At 40.1% G+C, this 20,599-nt stretch overlaps 1 protein-coding gene across 4 annotated transcripts in view; it reads left to right on the forward strand.

Annotated features, from left to right (window-relative positions):
- The first annotated feature begins 8,737 nt into the window (after positions 1 to 8,737).
- The window catches only part of rhbdd1 (rhomboid domain containing 1), a 64,723-nt gene continuing 52,861 nt past the window's right edge, over positions 8,738 to 20,599 (forward strand). For all 4 annotated transcript variants that reach the window (XM_060943288.1, XM_060943290.1, XM_060943289.1 and 1 more), the window contains exon 1: positions 8,738 to 8,953. The gene's annotated coding sequence lies outside the window, so the exon portion shown is untranslated. The remainder of the gene's footprint in view (positions 8,954 to 20,599) is intronic.

The raw sequence follows: 20,599 nt of genomic DNA on the forward strand, positions 1-20,599 counted from the left end.
ATCGATGAATTGTTTTGGTAAATTTGGGTACTTTTTGTTTGTGAACGTGTCGATATAAGAAAAAGAAAATCACACATTGGTTTCAAGATATGAAGTTTATCTTCTCATTTTGAAAAACTAATATTTTTTAGATAAAATACATCACGGATCGGCGGCACGGTGGTGTAGTGGTTAGCGCTGTCGCCTCACAGCAAGAAGGTCCGGGTTCGAGCCCCGTGGCCGGTGAGGGCCTTTCTGTGTGGAGTTTGCATGTTCTCCCCGTGTCCGCGTGGGTTTCCTCCTGGTGCTCCGGTTTCCCCCACAGTCCAAAGACATGCAGGTTAGGTTAACTGGTGACTCTAAATTGACCGTAGGTGTGAATGTGAGTGTGAATGGTTATCTGTGTCTATGTGTCAGCCCTGTGATGACCTGGCGACTTGTCCAGGGTGTACCCCGCCTTTCGCCCGTAGTCAGCTGGGATAGGCTCCAGCTTGCCTGCGACCCTGTAGAACAGGATAAAGCGGCTACAGATAATGAGATGAGAGATGAGAAAACACTTTTGTGTTGTTTCAGGAAAATAATCCACTTGACTGAGTTTTAGTCCTTACTCAATTCTACTGACATGATTAAAAAAAATGGCGAAGGTGTATTTGGGGGCCCCTACACACACACACACACACACACACACAAAACATGCTCATTCCTGCAGTACTGCACCGGCTGTTGGTCCCAAGGTTGCTACGGCAACACATCACAACACAGACACGGCTTGGTCGGCTGACATCATTTTCACCGTAGAACACTCGTGCCATTTACTCCCTAAGCACCTTTTAATCTCTTATAACATTTACCAAGATTCCTTTCCCAGCTCTTATTTATCTCTCTCAAACACACATTTGTGTTTCGATTCTGTTGGATAAGAGTGTTGCAGAATGCTGCCATGGATTATTTATGATTGCATTTACATGTTCAATGCACAGGAATAACTGCTGTGTACTTCACTACTGTAGTAAAAGTTCAGTGTGTTACACAAACAGCTCCTTCTCCATCTCCATCTCCACACCTCCTGCACTTCACTGGCCCCGTAACAACACGCGACGCAGACCCAGGCACTGTAACTGTTAAAGTGTCTCACCACCACTAAGGAGAAATCCTTCATTCTGATGGTCTGAAGCCGTTTCCTCTGGGTTTTCCTGATGTACGGCTTTTGGAACTGGTGCACAAGAAGTGTTGAGTGACAGAAAGCCCATCCTTTAGAGCCTGTGATTGTAGTGAAGGTGTGAATACATTAACATCGAGGACGGTTTACATGCAGAAGCACCAGTGAGGCTGATCATTTAATTCACTCCTGATGGGCTGTACGTCCATGATGTTCTGAAACGACTGAAGGTTCCTTAAATAAGGAAAGCAGGCTCTGTCTCATCCTGTAGGATTTATTTTTTTAAATATAGTACTTTGCAAAACAAAACACAACACCATATTGTTCTATATTGTTCTTCCTCAGCTTAATATTGTTCTGTTTTTTCCCCTTCAAACTGATTTTCTGTGAACAATTCCACAAGAACTGTGAGAAACTTCATTCAGACGTTGCTGTGTAGGTTTTGTAATGGCGCTGTTATTCTCATTGTTTTCACTGAATACTTTTTAAGGTGTGAAAGAAAAACGAGTAAAAATTTCCCATTGAAATCCTGGAATCTTTGTGACTTTTACATTCTATATCTATCTATCTATCTATCTATCTATCTATCTATCTATCTATCTATCTATCTATCTATCTATCTATCTATCTATCTATCTATCTATCTATGTCTCTGTCAATCAATCAATCAATCAATCAATCAATCAATCAATCAATCAATCAATCTGTTTCTCAATCAATCAATCAATCTGTGTCTGTATTGATCATCTATCTATCTATCTATCTATCTATCTATCTATCTATCTATCTATCTATCTATCTATCTATGTCTCTGACTATCAATCAATCAATCAATCAATCAATCAATCAATCAATCAATCAATCAATCAATCAATCAATCTGTTTCTCAATCAATCTGTGTCTATCTATCTATCTATCTATCTATCTATCTATCTATCTATCTATCTATCTATCTATCTATCTATCTATCTATGTCTCTGACTATCAATCAATCAATCAATCAATCAATCAATCAATCTGTTTCTCAATCAATCTGTGTCTATCTATCTATCTATCTATCTATCTATCTATCTATCTATCTATCTATCTATCTATCTATCTATGTCTCTGACTATCAATCAATCAATCAATCAATCAATCAATCAATCAATCAATCAATCTGTTTCTCAATCAATCTGTGTCTATCTATCTATCTATCTATCTATCTATCTATCTATCTATCTATCTATCTATCTGTTAATATTCTATCCACATTCACTGGATATGAGCAATCGACAATCGAGTGCTCTGATTGCTTACTCTACTACAAGGATATCAGCTCATATACCGTGAGTAGAGAAAAACAAAATGGCGGTGCATGATGCTGAACCAACCGAAGAAGAAATAAAAACTCTATTCAAAAACAAAACCCCTAAAATATTTTTAAAAAAGCCACAAAATATGGAATGAAAGTATTTGATGGTAAGAACATATCTTTTTTTTCAAGAATTATTATTATTATTGCATTTTCCACAAATTGCTCCTGTCATTTCACCGGTTTGTTTACATTCTAAGTGGAAACGATTTTGTCGGACGTTTTGTATAAAGATTTTATTTATCGAATTTGCAAAAAATAAAAATGCTCTGTTTCTCAAAATTCAGTGAATGTGTATAGAATTAAGTTATTCCACTCAATCTCATCATACATGGATTATAGACAAATCATCAGCTATCAGCGCATTTACGACTCGATTTCGTGGGATAACTGTTTATTATGTAACCTCTCTCTCTATCTATCTATCTATCTATCTATCTATCTATCTATCTATCTATCTATCTATCTATCTATCTATCTATCTATGTCTCTGTCAATCAATCAATCAATCAATCTGTTTCTCAATCAATCAATCAATCAATCAATCAATCAATCAATCAATCAATCTGTGTCTGTATTGATCTATCTATCTATCTATCTATCTATCTATCTATCTATCTATCTATCTATCTATCTATCTATCTATCTATCTATCTATGTCTCTGTCAATCAATCAATCAATCAATCAATCAATCAATCTATCTATCTATCTATCTATCTATCTATCTATCTATCGATGTCTCTGACTATCAATCAATCTCAATCAATCAATCAATCAATCTGTTTCTCAATCAATCTGTTTCTCAATCAATCTGTGTCTCTATCTATCTATCTATCTATCTATCTATCTATCTATCTATCTATCTATCTATCTATCTATCTATCTATCTATCTATCTATCTATGTCTCTGACTATCAATCAATCAATCAATCAATCAATCAATCAATCAATCAGTCTGTTTCTCAATCAATCTCTATCTATCTATCTATCTATCTATCTATCTATCTATCTATCTATCTATCTATCTATCTATCTATGTCTCTGTCTATCCATCAGTCAATTTGTTTCTCAACCAATCTGTCTGTATCGTTCAGTCAATCAATCAATCAATCAATCAATCAATCAATCAATCTATCTATCTATCTATCTATCTATCTATCTATCTATCTATCTATCTATCTATCTATCTATCTATCTATCTATCTATCTATCTATCTATCTATCTATTACTTCCACAATAAATAAAATTAGATTTGTATTTCCTGAAGGAAATATTAGAGCAGCAGCTACAATTATTGACAGTCCATAATTATCGACACCTTTTCAGATTTCTCATTCATCTCATTATCTCTAGCCGCTTTATCCTTCTACAGGGTCGCAGGCAAGCTGGAGCCTATCCCAGCTGACTACGGGCGAAAGGCGGGGTACACCCTGGACAAGTCGCCAGGTCATCACAGGGCTGACACATAGACACAGACAACCATTCACACTCACATTCACACCTACGCTCAATTTAGAGTCACCAGTTAACCTAACCTGCATGTCTTTGGACTGTGGGGGAAACCGGAGCACCCGGAGGAAACCCACGCGGACACGGGGAGAACATGCAAACTCCGCACAGAAAGGCCCTCGTCGGCCACGGGGCTCGAACCCGGACCTTCTTGCTGTGAGGCGACAGCGCTAACCACTACACCACCGTGCCACCCTTTTCAGATTTACCAATAAAAAAACAATTTTACAAAGGTGAGTTTCAGTTCCAACAGTTATTATTGGTTAATTAATCAACCGGAAGCCCCGCCTCACCCTTTAATCTTGTCATCTGATGATGCAGCTCGTTACCTGAGATGGAATTTTTTTTGCACGATCAGCAATTTGATGAAAACCCGGACGTTCTCATCGCAGGTAAGCATGGTGGAAAAATCATGGACATGTTTTTACTGATCAAATTCACCGATATTTCATGAACTCCTCTGCTTTGTTTCTTACTCTTTCATTTGACAGTTGCCATTCTGTATCTAAACGCGTGTTTGAGAAGTCACGTGAGGTGTCGATAATAGTGATCACTTTCACCAGTGTCCACCATTATCGACACCCTGTGGAATTAAGGGACATTTACAACTGTTATGGATCAATCTTTGGGTAACATTATTGAAGTAGATGAAGTACTTTAAAAAAAAAAAAGTGCTGTGATTTATAATAATTTTTTTCTGATTTATAACAGAATGGAATGTTTTTATAGAGTATTTGGAATCCGATTGCAATAAATAGAATTAGACCAGAATTAAATTCCGAGCATATAAAAAATTACATGCTTGAAATATTCAGATTTCTCTATTCCATTCAGAATTGTTTAATATTTTTTGCAGTTTGTTGTAAATATCGACCACATATTACAATATCAGGAGACATTTTATATTTTGGTTTGAGGAATGAGATGCGACCTTTGACCTGGATTTTCATGCGGTTACAATGTCAATTCCCTGTTGACATTTATTGGTAAACAACAAAACTAGAAATTAATACAAACAACAACAAATGATTAACAAAATGTGATCTATGAAAATATTTAGAAAGTGGAACAAAAAGATTTTCTGATGCAGGTTAAACATTATCAGTTCATTTGCTTACAAACATTAGAATTACTTCCTCATTTACAGTGGTGCTTGAAAGTTAGTGAACCCTTTAGAATTTTCTATATTTCTGCATAAATATGACCTAAAACATCATCAGATTTTCACACAAGTCCTAAAAGTAGATAAAGAGAACCCAGTTAAACAAATGAGACAAAAATATTATACTTGGTCATTTATTTATTGAGGAAAATGATCCAATATTACAGATCTGTGAGTGGCAAAAGTATGTGAACCTTGGCTTTAAGTATCCAGTAACTGTGGACAAAGGTGTCGATGATTGTGGAATGGTGTCGATAACCGTGGACAAAGGTATCGATGATTGTGGAATGGTGTCAATAACTGTGGACAAAGGTGTCGATGATTGTGGAACAGTGTCGATAACCGTGGACAAAGGTGTCAATAATTGTGGAATAGTGTTGATAACTGTGGACAAAGGTATCGATAATTGTGGAACAGTGTCGATAACTGTGGACAAAGGTGTCGATAATTGTGGACAAAGGTGTCGATAATTGTGGAACGGTGTCGATAACCATGGACAAAGGTGTTGATAATTGTGGAACGGTGTTGGTAACTGTGGACAAAGGTATCAATACTTGTGGAACAGTGTCGATAACTGTGGACAAAGGTATAGATAATTGTGGAATGGTGTTGATAACCGTGGACAAAGGTATCAATAATTGTGGAACAGTGTCGATAACTGTGGACAAAGGTGTCGATAATTGTGGAACGGTGTCGATAACTGTGGACAAAGGTATTGATAATTGTGGAACAGTGTCGATAACTGTGGACAAAGGTGTCGATAATTGTGGAACAGTGTTGATAACTGTGGACAAAGGTGTTAATAATTGTGGAATGGTGTCGATAATTGTGGAACAGTGTTGATAACTGTGGACAAAGGTGTCGATAATTGTGGAACGATGTCGATAACTGTGGACAAAGGTGTCGATAATTGTGGACAAAGGTGTCAATAATTGTGGAACGGTGTCGATAATTGTGGAACGGTGTTGAGAACTGTGGACAAAGGTGTCAATAATTGTGGAACAGTGTCGATAACCGTGGACAAAGGTATAGATAATTGTGGAACGGTGTCGATAACCGTGGACAAAGGTGTTGATAATTGTGGACAAAGGTGTCAATAATTGTGGAACGGTGTCGATAATTGTGGAACGGTGTTGAGAACTGTGGACAAAGGTATCAATAATTGTGGAACAGTGTCGATAACTGTGGACAAAGATATAGATAATTGTGGAATGGTGTTGATAACCGTGGACAAAGGTATTGATAATTGTGGAACAGTGTCGATAACTGTGGACAAAGGTGTCGATAATTGTGGAACGATGTCGATAACTGTGGACAAAGGTGTCGATAATTGTGGAACGGTGTCAATAACCGTGGACAAAGGTATTGATAATTGTGGAACAGTGTTGATAACTGTGGACAAAGGTGTCGATAATTGTGGAACGGTGTCTGTAGAGGCTTGTTTTTAGTGAGACCTTGAGAAAAGTGCTATAGCTTACACTGACGAAGTCTCTGACCCAAAGTAGCTGTTTCCACTCTCAATGTCCATGTGCCTTGTAATAAATCCACTTGAAGCATCTTGAAAGTTGAACTTTAATCCTCGTTTTAACAGTTACAAAACACACATGAACTAACTAACTAAACTAGCTACTGATGAAATAAAAAGGTTCTAATGTCTGCCGGAGATTCAGAGAGCCAGGTAAGAAAAACTGTTCGCTTCCACGGCTCCTCAAGATCTACAATGAGAAGCGCAAGACCGTTCCTATAGAATTCTAATTCTTCGCATATGAATTCTAATTCTAATTCTTCTAATTCTAACGGTCTCTAATTCTTCTAACCTTGCCACATATTATTCATCATTTTAATCATGAAATAAACTACTTATATGAAATTACAAATTCAAATGAAATTATTTATATCTTTAACATAAATTGTAATTCACATCTATATGAATTCTACTTTGGCCGCTACAGTGTCGATAACTGTGGACAAAGGTGTCGATAATTGTGGAACGGTGTCGATAATTGTGGAACAGTGTCAATAACTGTGGAGAAAGGTATCGATAATTGTGGAACGGTGTCGATAACCGTGGACAAAGGTGTTGATAATTGTGGACAAAGGTGTCAATAATTGTGGAACGGTGTCGATAATTGTGGAACAGTGTTGAGAACTGTGGACAAAGGTGTTGATAATTGTGGAACGGTGTCCATAACCTTGGACAAAGGTGTCGATAATTGTGGGACGGTGTCGATAACCGTGGAAAAAGCTGTTGATAATTGTGGAATGGTGTCGATAACCGTGGACAAAGGTATCGATAATTGTGGAATGGTGTTGATAACCATGGACAAAGGTATCGATAATTGTGGAACAGTGTTGATAACTGTGGACAAAGGTGTCGATAACTGTGGACAAAGGTGTCGATAATTGTGGAACGGTGTCGATAACCGTGGACAAAGGTGTTGATAATTGTGGGACGGTGTCGATAACCGTGGACAAAGGTGTTGATAATTATGGAACGGTGTCAATAACCGTGGACAAAGATATCGATAATTGTGGAACAGTGTTGATAACTGTGGACAAAGGTGTCAATAATTGTGGAACGGTGTCGATAATTGTGGAACGGTGTCGATACCTGTGGACAAAGGTGTTGATAATTGTGGAACGGTGTCGATAACTGTGGACAAAGGTGTCGATAATTGTGGACAAAGGTGTTGATAATTGTGGAATGGTGTTGATAATTGTGGAACGGTGTTGATAACTGTGGACAAAGGTGTTAATAATTGTGGAATGGTGTCAATAACCGTGGACAAAGGTATCGATAATCGTGGAACGGTGTCGATAACCGTGGACAAAGGTATCGATAATTGTGGAACAGTGTTGATAACTGTGGACAAAGGTGTCGATAATTGTGAAACGGTGTTGATAATCATGGAACGGTGTTGATAACTGTGGACAAAGGTGTTGATAATTGTGGAACGGTGTCAATAACTGTAGACAAAGGTATCGATAATTGTGGAATGGTGTCGATAACCGTGGACAAAGGTGTCGATAATTGTGGAATGGTGTCGATAATTGTGAGAACGGCGCCAATAACTGTGGACAAAGGTATCGATAATTGTGGAACAGTGTCGATAATTGTGGAACGGCGCCGATAACTGTGGACAAAGGTGTCCATGATTGTGATGTGGTGTCACGTGATCTGATACGCTAAGTAATCGGGAATCAATTCTTTTTTTTGGGGGGGGGGGTAATTATTCATGCACAATTTACGTATTGATAGTCTTTTCTACTTTTGCAACGGCCAAAATATCGTTAAGGTGTCGATAATTGTAGCCGTCGCTCTGGTAGTGTTTATAGATTAAAAGTAAGAGAAGTGCCTAATATGTTAATATTAATACTTAATATATTTTAATATTTCATATTTATGCTCAAAACGTTCATCTTTTTAGCACTGGTTATTAGGAGTAGCACAAAACTCCTCCTAGAGACAATAAAGTATTTATTTTTATTTTATTTTTTCCAGAAAGTACTGAGGGATTTGTGAAGTCATGCTAATGCTAATCTGCGCGAGCCCCCATTTCGGTGTGTTTACTTCCGGTATGGCGCTGATGGAATGATCTGAAACTAGTTGAGTGAAACATGACGTGTAGCACACAGGAGCGGGGATTCGGCCTGGAATAAACTCTGTAGGAAACGTGTCAGGAGTTATAACGACTGCTGGCAGCTCTGTGTTACACCGAGAAAAGAAAAGAAGGGAAGAGAAGGAGCTCTCTCTCTCTCTCACACACACACGGTCCCCCTGAAACACGGTAAGCTGCTGGACCTCAAACTGTATTTGCGACTTGAAAGTTGTTCAGTTTTTCATTCGAGATACTTTATAGGTTGTGTCAGAAATATTTATTTCCTCAAAATATCAAACTTCAGTGCCTGAAGTCCAACTCGGAGTGTGTGAAGTTTCTGTGTTTGAGATGAACAGCTGAAGTTCTCCTTCCTGAAGCGCAGTGAGTGTGTTAATGTGGAAAGGTGTATCCGGGGTTGAGTGACTGTGGTGATAAGTTGTTGTGTTTTCGCTGTAGTGTCTACATTAACTGCCTCTGGTCACACGTACAGCGTCAACACTACAACTTATCACCACAATCACTAAACCCATGATAAAAAAAAAATGCCCCCTAGAATTTCCTTTTACCCTAGAATTTTGTGGTATTTCAGCAAGTTTTCAAATACACAGTTCTAAGCGATACTCATGTGTTTTCTAAGGGTATAACTGAGTTATTTTATCAAAAGTACATCATTTTTTAAAAACATTTATTTCTGCAACATAAATCAACATCAGGGCGGCACAGTGGTGTAGTGGTTAGCGCTGTCGCCTCACAGCAAGAAGGTCCTGGGTTCGAGCCCCGGGGCCGGCGAGGGCCTTTCTGTGTGGAGTTTGCATGTTCTCCCCGTGTCCGCGTGGGTTTCCTCCGGGTGCTCCGGTTTCCCCCACAGTCCAAAGACATGCAGGTTAGGTTAACTGGTGACTCTAAATTGAGCGTAGGTGTGAATGTGAGTGTGAATGGTTGTCTGTGCCCATGTTTACATTAGACCGTATCAGCGGATCATCAGATTAACGTTTTTAAAACGATTCGCGTGCACACAGCAACACCAATACGCGGATACACTCTGCTCCGCAGGCATCCTGCGCTCCAAATCACTCCGCCCTGAACAGCGAGTGCCCTCTGGAGGGTGCGCACTCCGGCCCTGCGCAGCTCACAGAGCGCGCGAGTCAAGTGCACAAGCTGTGATTCGGGACTGAGCCGCTGTGTGTGTGATCCCAGCGCATATCACTTACCACTTGCAAGTGGAAGGATGGCAAGCCTAAAGACAATCATAACTACACAATGGGCAGTATTTGCATCAGTATTTGCAGTATTTTCATACTTTTATACTCTTTAATGAAAGGTGATACAAGGCGGAAGTCCGTGCCGTTTTTCAGCAGTCGCGTCACATGACCAACGCCAGCGAATCAGGAAGGTGGATGTCACAGTGACGTTGTCCAATGACGACGCCAGCTAGAGCTCAGCACAGCGTATCCGCGTATCTCAATGTTTACACAGCACCGGACCAGACACGATCTGGATTGAATACGTGGACCCTGGCGGATTCCCGTTTCCTGGCGTTTCCAGGCGGTTTAATGTAAACGGACAGTGCATCCGCGAAGAAAACGAGACAGATACGGTCTAATGTAAACTTGGCCTGTGTCTATGTGTCAGCCCTGTGATGACCTGGCGACTTGTCCAGGGTGTACCCCGCCTTTCGCCCGTAGTCAGCTGGGATAGGCTCCAGCTTGCCTGCGACCCTGTAGAACAGGATAAAGTGGCTAGAGATAATGAGATGAGAAATCAATATCATGTATACTATTGCATCTCAAAAAATTAGAATATTGTGAAAAAGTTCAATATTTTCCATCAGTTATTTAAGAAAGTGAAAATGTTATATATTATAGACTCATTACACATAAACTAAAATGTTTCAAGCATTTTTCTGTTTTAATTTTAATCAGTATGGCATACAGTACAAAAACAAAAAAACATCTCAAAATATTAGAATATTTCATTTTGAGTTTGAGTAAAACAGTATGAACACAGTGTATCTCTCGGTCTAGTTCAGTACACACAACCACAATCATGGGGAAGACTGCTGACTTGACTGTTGTCCAGAAGATGATCACTGATGCCCTCCACAAGGAGGGTAAGCCACAAAAGGTCATTGCTGAAAAGGGTGGCTGGAAAAGGTGCACAAGCAACAGGGATGGCCGCAGTCTTGAGAGGATTGTCAAGAAAAGTTGATTCAAGAACTTGGGAGAGCTTCACAAGGAGTGGACTGAGGCTGGTGTCAGTGTATCAAGACCCATCACAAACAGACATCTTCAAGAAGGGGGATACAACTTTCACATTCCTAATATCAAGCTACTCCTGAGCCAGAGACAATGTCAGAAGTGTCTTATCTGGGCTAAGGAGAGAAAGAAATGGACTGTTGCTCAGTGGTCCAAAGTCCTCTTTTCAGATGAAAGTACATTTTGCATTTAATTTGGAAATCACGGTTCTAGAGTCCGGAGGAAGAGTGGAAAGGCACAGAATCCAAGGTGTTTGAAGCCCAGTGTGAAGTTTCCACAGTCTGTGATGATTTGGGGTGCCATGTCATCTGCTGGTGTTGGTCCACTGTATTTTATCAAGTCCAAAGTCAACACAGCCATCTACCAGGAGATTTTAGAGCACTTCATGCTTCCATCTGCTGACGAGCTTTTTGGAGATGCTGATTTCCTTTTCCAGCAGGACTTAGCACCTACCCACAGTGCCAAAACTACTACCAAATGGTTTGCTGACCATGATATTACTGTGTTTGATTTGGCCAGACAACTCCTTGACCTGAACCCCATAGAGAATCTATGGGGTATTGTCAAGAGGAAGATGAGAAACACCCGACCCAAAAATACAGATACGCTGAAGGCCACTATCAAAGCAACCTGGGCTTCAATAACACCTCAGCAGTGCCACAGACTGATCACCTCCATGCCACACTGCATTGATACAGTAATTCATGGTAAAGGAGCCCCAACCAAGTATTGAGTGTATAAATGAATATACTTTTCAGAAGTTGGACATTTCTGTATTGTAAATCCTTTTTTTGATTGATCTTAGGGAATATTCTAATAATTTGAGATACTGGATTCTTGATTTTCATGAGCTATAAGCCATAATCATCAAAGTTAAAACAAAAAAGGCTTTAAATATTTCACTTTACATGTAATGAATATAGAATATATGAAAGTTTACCTTTTTGAATTAAATTATGAAAAAAACGAACTTTTTCATGGTATTCTAATTTCTTGAGATGCACTAGTATGTAACCGGGTTCTCCACTTTTCAAAAATAAAAGGAGGTGGTGGGGGTTCGGGGGCTGCCTAATGGGGTCCAGGGGCAGAGCCCCGGTGGGGGGGCCAGGGAGGCAAAGCCTATTGAACACTGTCTGAAGTTGACAGACTTTGGGCTTTTTTTTTTTTTACAGTGAAACTGGCCGATAAGTGGATCAGAAATGCTAACTCATTTTACAAAAAATTACCACATTCTTACTGTACATATCATCTGACGGACAACGGCCATGTTTTAGGTCATATTTATGCAGAAATATAGAAAACTCTAAAGGGTTCACAAACATTCAAGCGCCACTGTATATCTACCCTTCGCTTCTTCCTGACTAAGATTATCCAAGTAATCCAGTAGTAGAGCTTTTTTAGCTGTGGTTTTCTTCAAACAACAGCAACAGACAGCAATGTAGTGGTTAGCACGGTCGCCTCACGGCAAGAAGGTTTTGGGTTCGAGCCCAGCGGCCGGCGAGGGCCTTTCTATGTGGAGTTTTCATGTTCTCACTGTGTCTGCGTGGGTTTCCTCCGGGTGCTCCGGTTTCCCCGACAGTCCAAAGACGTGCAGTTAGGTTGAGGCCAAGAAAAAATAATTGTTTGTTTCCTATTACATCTTGAAAAAAAATAGGGTAGGTAGGTCTTTTTATTTTATTTTTTTTTATCACACAAAATACCGGGTAGGTAGGTTTTTTTTTTTTTTTAAATAAATTTTAGGTGTGGGACAAACAGTGGCACATAGTGGGGAAGTGTCATTCTGTGACTCAACCATCCAGAACCAGGCCTGAGAAAACCGGTGAAGCTTGTGGAATACAGGATTCGGAGCCCATGGATAAAATATGGAGTGCTCGGACGCTTAAAGGAACTATAAACATAACTACAAATGTTGAACCTTAACTTTATTAGGAACACTATGTTGTGAACTTGTATGTTTAATATGAATACAAAGAACAATCAAAAACATCTTTAGACTTTTGGACCTGCTATTATACAAAATGATCAATCAGTGTCCGAATCAAATTGTACTTTTTTTGTACATCAAATTGTACAAGTTTGTGACATCACAAAACTGAGTTCTAGCAAACTGTCTGGTACTGCAAACAACCTATTTAAAACCATGATGGCTGTAGAATGTAAGAAAGTCAAATTTGGCCTTAGAATTTAACATTGGGCAAACTTGCTAAAAACAGAGGTGCGGCTAGTAATAGTCTAGGTGTTTGGTATGCAAATATATACCTCTCGGGCATCATTGGACATTTTGGATGCATGGTTCTTGTGCCTTCTGTTATATATTTAAACCTATTTATATATAAAATGTTCAACTTTTCCCTTTTCTGAAGGGCACAATGTACTGTTTTTATACTAAAACAACTTGTTATATCAGAAAACACTTGTAATATCACTTTAAACATTCATTACGTTTACATGCACATAGAGAGAATCGAATTTCTGCCGTTGCTCGGCTGAAATCAAAGTTCAAAATGCCATGTATACACCTTAATTCGGCTGAAATTGAACCGAACTTGATTTCTCGGAATCGAGCTACACGACCTAGATTATGCGATTTCTGCCGAGCTACTTTATGCATGTATACCCTATCGAGCTAGTTGTTGAGCTACTTCCGGAAGTGACGAGACCACAAGCGGGAAACACAACAGCCTCGGTCGGCATGACAACGGCATGAATCTTTTCTTTTTGTGGCATTGTTTGCACTGTTAAAATTTAGCTCACTTACTGTATCACCAAATACATCTGTATAGCTGTGAATTGTGTACATAAACAAGTCATTGTATGTGTGTGTGTGCATATATATATATATATATATATATATATATATATATTATATTGTATGTATGTATGTATGTCTGTCCAACATCTGAAGAATGTCAATAAAAACAAAACAATTGAACTTTTTGTGTGTTTATTAAGACATAAGTTAAATTGTAAGCAAAAAAAAAATATTTTTTTGTAAGCAAAAAATGGACTTTAGAAAAATATTATTGTGCAAAATAAGTTGTCTTACAAAACAGTGGTCTGCGCCGGACAGTTTGTAGCCATACAGTCTGTTAGAGCAAGCCTAACAGCTTGAACACGGAACTGCTAGTGTTGCCAGATTGGGGGTTTTAAGTGCATTGTAGCGGATTTGAACATGTTTTGGGCTGGAAAACGTCAGCAGTATCTGGCAACACTATAGCTCTTCTTCATGACGACAACCGGAAGTGTAGCGCCACGATGGGGCGTGTAGCGCCACGATGGGGCGTGTAGCGCCACGTGTGGCTCGGGTGCACAATGCACCTTGCATAATAGCCCGATTTCACTTGTGCATGTAGGATTGGATTTCTCTGGCACCCCTGCTGTGACCCTTTGCTCGATTACCAACAGCAGCTCGATTTGGACGTGCATGTAAACATAGTCAATGAGTATCAATACTACAAGCTACATGCTTTAATACTAGTGAAGTTTATGTCCCTTTTCCATAAGGCCTTTGTACAATTGGCTGCTTCCCATCTACATTTTTGCAGTCTGAGCAAATGGGTAAAACGGTTCTGTACACCTTTTTTAGTTGAGGATCAACCTCGGCACCATCTGCACCACAGAAGGCACAGAGATCTATGCGCCCAATATTGCCCGAGTAGTATGGCAGTTCAATAGGCGTAGCACAGCCCATACCCAATCTGCATACTAAGGTTTTTGAAAGGGATGAGGTTGGAGGCAACAGTGGGCTGCCACAGGTGTAGTCATATTCACTGATGGCCAATCCAATAGTTATTTGGTGCCTTTGAGTAAGTTTGTGCTTTGAGTAAATAACTCGTGGCTTTTTGCATTCCACACACTGCACAGTAGCTCTGGCATTTTGGGCGGTATAGAGGAATGCGTCGCCTTGAAAAGGTTCAGTGAACTCTACAATGGTAGGCTGCAAGCGATCTCCTGGTGCCTCACCATGCCCATGGTCATCTGCCCCTGTGGCAGTAGTAGCAGCATCTGTCCATACTGTCATAGTAGTGGCAGCATGTGTCGCTGTGGCAGTAGTGGCACCACCAGTTGCTCGCTTTCCCTCGTTTCTAGCTTGCTTTTTGGGAATTTTTAATGATGGCCTGTCCGCCTCTGTAGTATCAAGGTCCTTTACCTCCAGATACTTCATATAGTGTTCTCCAGACTGATCGAGGCATGGATCTGGAAGCCATGTGAGGAGAGGATTTTCTGGAGGCAGACAGCAATTTGGATCAGAACATTTCTTGATTTGAAAACAGTAATGTCTTTGCCTACAATGCACTTCAAGCCAGTCAACGTAACTTTGGATTTTAGAAGTGTGAACTTTCTGGAGTTTCTCCAGATCCATCTCAGGGAACAGTTCTCGAAGGTGACGTTTGACAATGTTAATTTCGTCATCTGTGGCAGGATCAAGGGCTTTTATTGGGCTTTCTTTCAAAGCAAGTCGGGTGAACCTATTTCTAATCAGTGACTGTGTGGGCTCCACGCTTTCTTGCCAACGAGCTCTCATATCTGGATCCTTGTCAGTTGCCACTCTGATATCTGCCATTGATCTACACTTTTTTTTTAGCTTAGCTTCAGTTTCTTCATCTAGTTTGTCTCGTGACTGAGCACAATTTTGTAACCCCAGATTAAGAATGGACATTATCCTTTCAGCAGGGTTGGTCCAGCTGTGTCCTGGCGCACATCGCCCATGGATTAACAAATCCAGATTTAGTTCACGGAAAATGCAAATGTTGGCACATTTGACAGGTTCAAGGCAATTCCTTTGATCAGTACCTCCATCTGTGAATTTGATGAGGATCTTCTTGTTGTTCTCAGCTGCCAATTTTGTTAAAATAACAGCATGGCGAAATGGGTTTGCTGTTTGCAGGACAGAATCATTCACCACAGTAGTGACGGTTCTTCTGACAAAGGACTTGTCAGCAGTGTTTGGAATATCATATTCCAGGTACACAGAGGGTGTTAATGATGCTTTTGTCATGTCATGATAACAAGCACCGAAGACACTGGACACTGGTGCAATGGTTTTCTTTCCACGAACACCAGTGGAGACAGGACATGATGGCTCACCCAGCGGTACTTTGGCTTTATCGTCACAAAAAAACAGTGAAGCTTTGTCCTTTAGCTCAACAGCCTTTTCTTTGATGTATCTGAGTTGTGCCGCACAAAAGTGGTCATCAATGTGAGATACACGTAACTGTCGAGTTTGAATTTTGTATTGCACTTGAATCCTTGATGTAAAGTTCAGGGCACTATGTGTATAAGGATTTCTCGGGGCAAACTGAAGCCTTACCAGGCTTCGCGAAGGTATAAGGGCACCCTTTGGGCATTTCGCTGCAGCTTGAGATATAAGATCTTTGAGGGACAACTACTGAGACAGGTGGGAAACATTGTGCCGCCTTTCATCTGCTGCTGTGATCGTCTCAATAACTTCCTGTAACTTTTCAAAGAAGACCCCAAACACCTCTGGCTTGCCACTGTTTAGGTGGCGCAGATCATCTACAATGCCAGTTTCACTCAGAGAAATAAGACGCAGTCTTTGTTGCATTACTGGATGAAATGGTGCAGATGAATCTCCAGTTAAGTACCTATATATGAACTCTCTTACGACTGGTAAAATTTGAGTTATGTTATTAACCTTTTCTTTAAACGCAGCTTTTTGAGCCCTGGTGTGAAACTCTTTCAGCTGTGGCCTAATACGCTGGAGAAGTCTGGCACCATCTATCAAAATTTCAGATTCTGATCGACCATTGGGAACCTGCACAATACAAACTGTGGTTAAATAAGCCCCACCTGGACAGTATCTTAATATATCAACTGGTACAGAAAGTTGTAGTTCCTTAAAGAATCGAAACCTCTCGGTTGCATTTTCAAAAGGTTTGGCAAGATGATTTGCTTCGTCAAAATGAACAGGAGTTGAGAGACCGGCTTCTATTACTGCTCGATCTAGAAGAAGATATTTATCCTTGACAGTTGCCCCAGCTTGCCTGTTTTCTACAGTTGTATGTTCACCAATTGTCCTCACTGGATGATCAAGAGACTGATTGGAATTTTGGGTTTCCAACTGGACATCTAGGTGCTTGCTATAGGCAATGAGACAATCAGCCAGCTGCTGAATATCACCAGCAGCTTTCTTCCATGCTGGGCTGCTGTTAACAATAGGCTTCAGAAGAAGACTATATAAGGCATCTCCATGGCTCTTTAGTGTTGATTTGGACATGGGCAGGCATTTCTGTTTTTTTCTTTTAAAGTTATTGTAGCCAGAATATTCAGAAAATGCCGGAGGCACCGGAAGGACACTCTTCTTATGAAGGGATGCATCATTTATTACTGTGATGATTGGTTATGTACCACAAACTGTTACACAGGACCTGTAAAATACAAAGTAGTACACTTCACAAGTAGTACACTACACATTTCTTAAACAAATATGCATACACATACATTTGTATGGTTAGTTTACGGAGGAGGAGGAGGTTCATTGGGATTAACATCCCCTGTAACGGCCAGGGTCATTCAAGGACGGGCAATTTAGGGTGGGAGGAAACCGAGGATAGTAACATCTCCTGCAACAGTCAGGGTCGTTCAAGGACGGGCAATTTACGGTGGGAGGAAACCGGGGATAGTCCCCGTAAACCCACGGCACACGGTCAGTATTGACAAACTGGTACACATGGCCCCCAGGGCTCGAAATTAACTTTTTTTTCTTTGTGTCCCCCAGTGGTCCCGAATTCTGTGTTGTATTGTCCCGAATGGAAGCAATAGTGTCCCCATTTTTTTCCTCTCTGAAATAACCAGTGGTTAATATTATCATATGAAGTTACTATTATATTTGTAACTATGCGATTTTGAACCCTTTATATCATTTTTACAATAAGTCACAAAACACAAGTGACACATGTCCAATACATCATCTACTTCAAAATTAGTTATTGCATTTTCAGTTTATTAAACTTTGGCGATCTCACTGTATGAATAGATACCCGTTTATTTAAAGGGGCCAACTAGCTCATTCAGAAAATGTTTCAACTCCCTACATCTGCAGTACACTTTAGTTGAAAATAAGACCCCTTTTATGTTCATTTCATCTACTTATACCTTGAATATCTGTTGGCATTTATAAGGCCAACTTATCATTTTCACCATTACCGTTATCCATTTTTATGAACTTTCCGTTATCTATTACCGTTATCCATTTTTATGAACTTTCCGTTATCCATTACCGTTATCCATTTTATGAACTTTCGCTGCCGAAACGTGGGTGCAAATGTTAGCAACATCAACATAGTGCCAGCAGGTCCGAGCCTAGTTGTGCTGCTGACTGACTAAACTTTCTGAACTAGAAAGACACCAAGAAAACTCACTTATTCTGTTGAACGGTATCTTCCGTCAATATCATCCACATCATTCCTGTTGTATTTTATAACGTGTCTAACAGTGTTCATTCAGTTCATTCAGTTGCTAGCGTTGCCTGCAGACCAGGCGATGACACTTTGGATCCTGAAGGTCCCGGAGACGTTATGTCTGGGCTTTCAGTTTCTTCCCCGCGGTCGGTCCGCTTCAACCACTTCAGCATTTTTGTTCTGGCAAGAGTCGGCGCAGCGTGTGCGCTAGCAATTCCATTCCAAGTCCATATAATGCGGACTCCGGCCGAAGATTCTAGAACAGAATGCGCTGCTCTGTAGCCTACGGATGCAGGTGCATCGAAAGTGTAGCTACTATGTATTTTTCGCTGTTAACGTTTTAAAATTGACAAATTAGGTGAATGTCTACGTATGTGTTACGGCTTTGTAAATAATATTAATGTAGAACTTTTTTTTCTAGATCCATTTTTTTCCATTGTCCCGGGATTGTCCCAGATATGATAATTTTGTGTCCCGATGACATTTTTTATGGTCCCCGGGACGTCGGGACACCGTTAGTTTCGAGCGCTGATGGCCCCTCCCGAGTAGTATTGAACCTGGGACCTTTGGCTTGACCATTGGTGTACAGCCGAGTTGGCCTGAAGCACAATGCTCTACCAACTGAGCTACGGTTTAGTTTACAGTACGTCTCCTGCAACAGGTCATTCACAGATGGGTGCGACTTTAATAAATATTGGGGTAGAAAGTAGCCAGGGGGGTCAGATGCCCCCCCCCCCCCCCCACTCAAATGCTTTGTTCACTGTCAGATTTATTTATTGAGGGGGGCGGGGGGCATTGGGCATAGAGGCCCCAGGACAACAACTGCAGTCACTGATGCACTTCCCACATTCACGGATGGATATCCTGTACCGAGGACCACATTCTACAGCCTTGAATGGTTATATTTACAGGTGTTTGGTAAACAGGTTGGGATCTTAAGCATCCATTTAAGTCACATTTATATTCAGACATGAGAGAATAGAATAGGTTAAAACACAAAAAGAAGGTTAACACAAAAATATAGATATACACCTGGTCCAATGGACAGAAACATTTAAAGCAAGAAGAAATCCACCAAGAAAACTAGCGACTATTTAAAAAGCAACCACCAGGATTTCACAAGCATGTCGTACTAAAATATGTACATCCGTGTATTTATAATACGATTCAGAATACTTGCCGTAAAAGGATGCCAGATCTAGTAAAATCAAATCAAACACATTCTTGTATTGATCTGTCCCTATTTGAAATTTTTAGGTTTAATATTTCCTTTTAAATCTACCGATATGTAATTTTTATATTATTTAAGTAACTTTTAAAACAATATCATATACTTCATCTAAGCCTACACAGATTCAATAGACATGTGTATCCACCTGTATAAAATACACGCCATCAGTCTGTACAGTGCTCCTTGGCCAGTCGAGCTGCTGTCGCTTGAAGTCCTCGACCAGATTGTTATAAAGTTCATCTTTTCTTGTGGTTGAATCCCTGCAATATCAAAAAGAAACTAAAAAAAGTTGCTTTACAGTGAAAAGGCTCTGGTTGAGTCTACCCAGGAGACCAACCACAACAGAGTGAAGAGACCATGTGGAACTTCTGTAGGCTTTAACATGGAAGAATATTAAACTGGCCTTCTCTTATAATAGGTGCTTTAAATGCAGGTTGCCACTATAGTAAAAAAAAAAAAGCTTTCACTATATATCTAGATTCCACTGTAATCCTGTATCATGAATTGGCCGACATGCCAATTGCAAGATTCCACTGTATCATGTATTGGCTGAGATGCCATTGCATGTTGTTGTTTGGATGATTTTAAGCCAACGGCTATATCGTCGATCCGCCCAAAAGACAAAGAATTCCATGTCAACAGTTTATATGTTCAAAAGCAGATGTATTCAAAATACGTTGGAATAAAATATCGATCTGAATCTACCAGTAAATTGGGGGATTCCACGAGCCAACAACGACCAGCCCTGTGCGGTTTTCACAACACCATCTGTCATACTCTAAATTGTCGGTTTCCAGAACCCCCACCACAAATGCATGTATGTATATGTACAGCTGATGTACACAAAATGGCGCCCACAACAAGCAAACTTACCCCGTCTTCTTCACAGAAACAAAAGCTCTGCCGCCCGCCATGAGCACTTGGAATG

Source organism: Neoarius graeffei, chromosome 16 (genome assembly GCF_027579695.1).
Source record: "Neoarius graeffei isolate fNeoGra1 chromosome 16, fNeoGra1.pri, whole genome shotgun sequence".
NCBI lineage: Eukaryota > Metazoa > Chordata > Actinopteri > Siluriformes > Ariidae > Neoarius > Neoarius graeffei.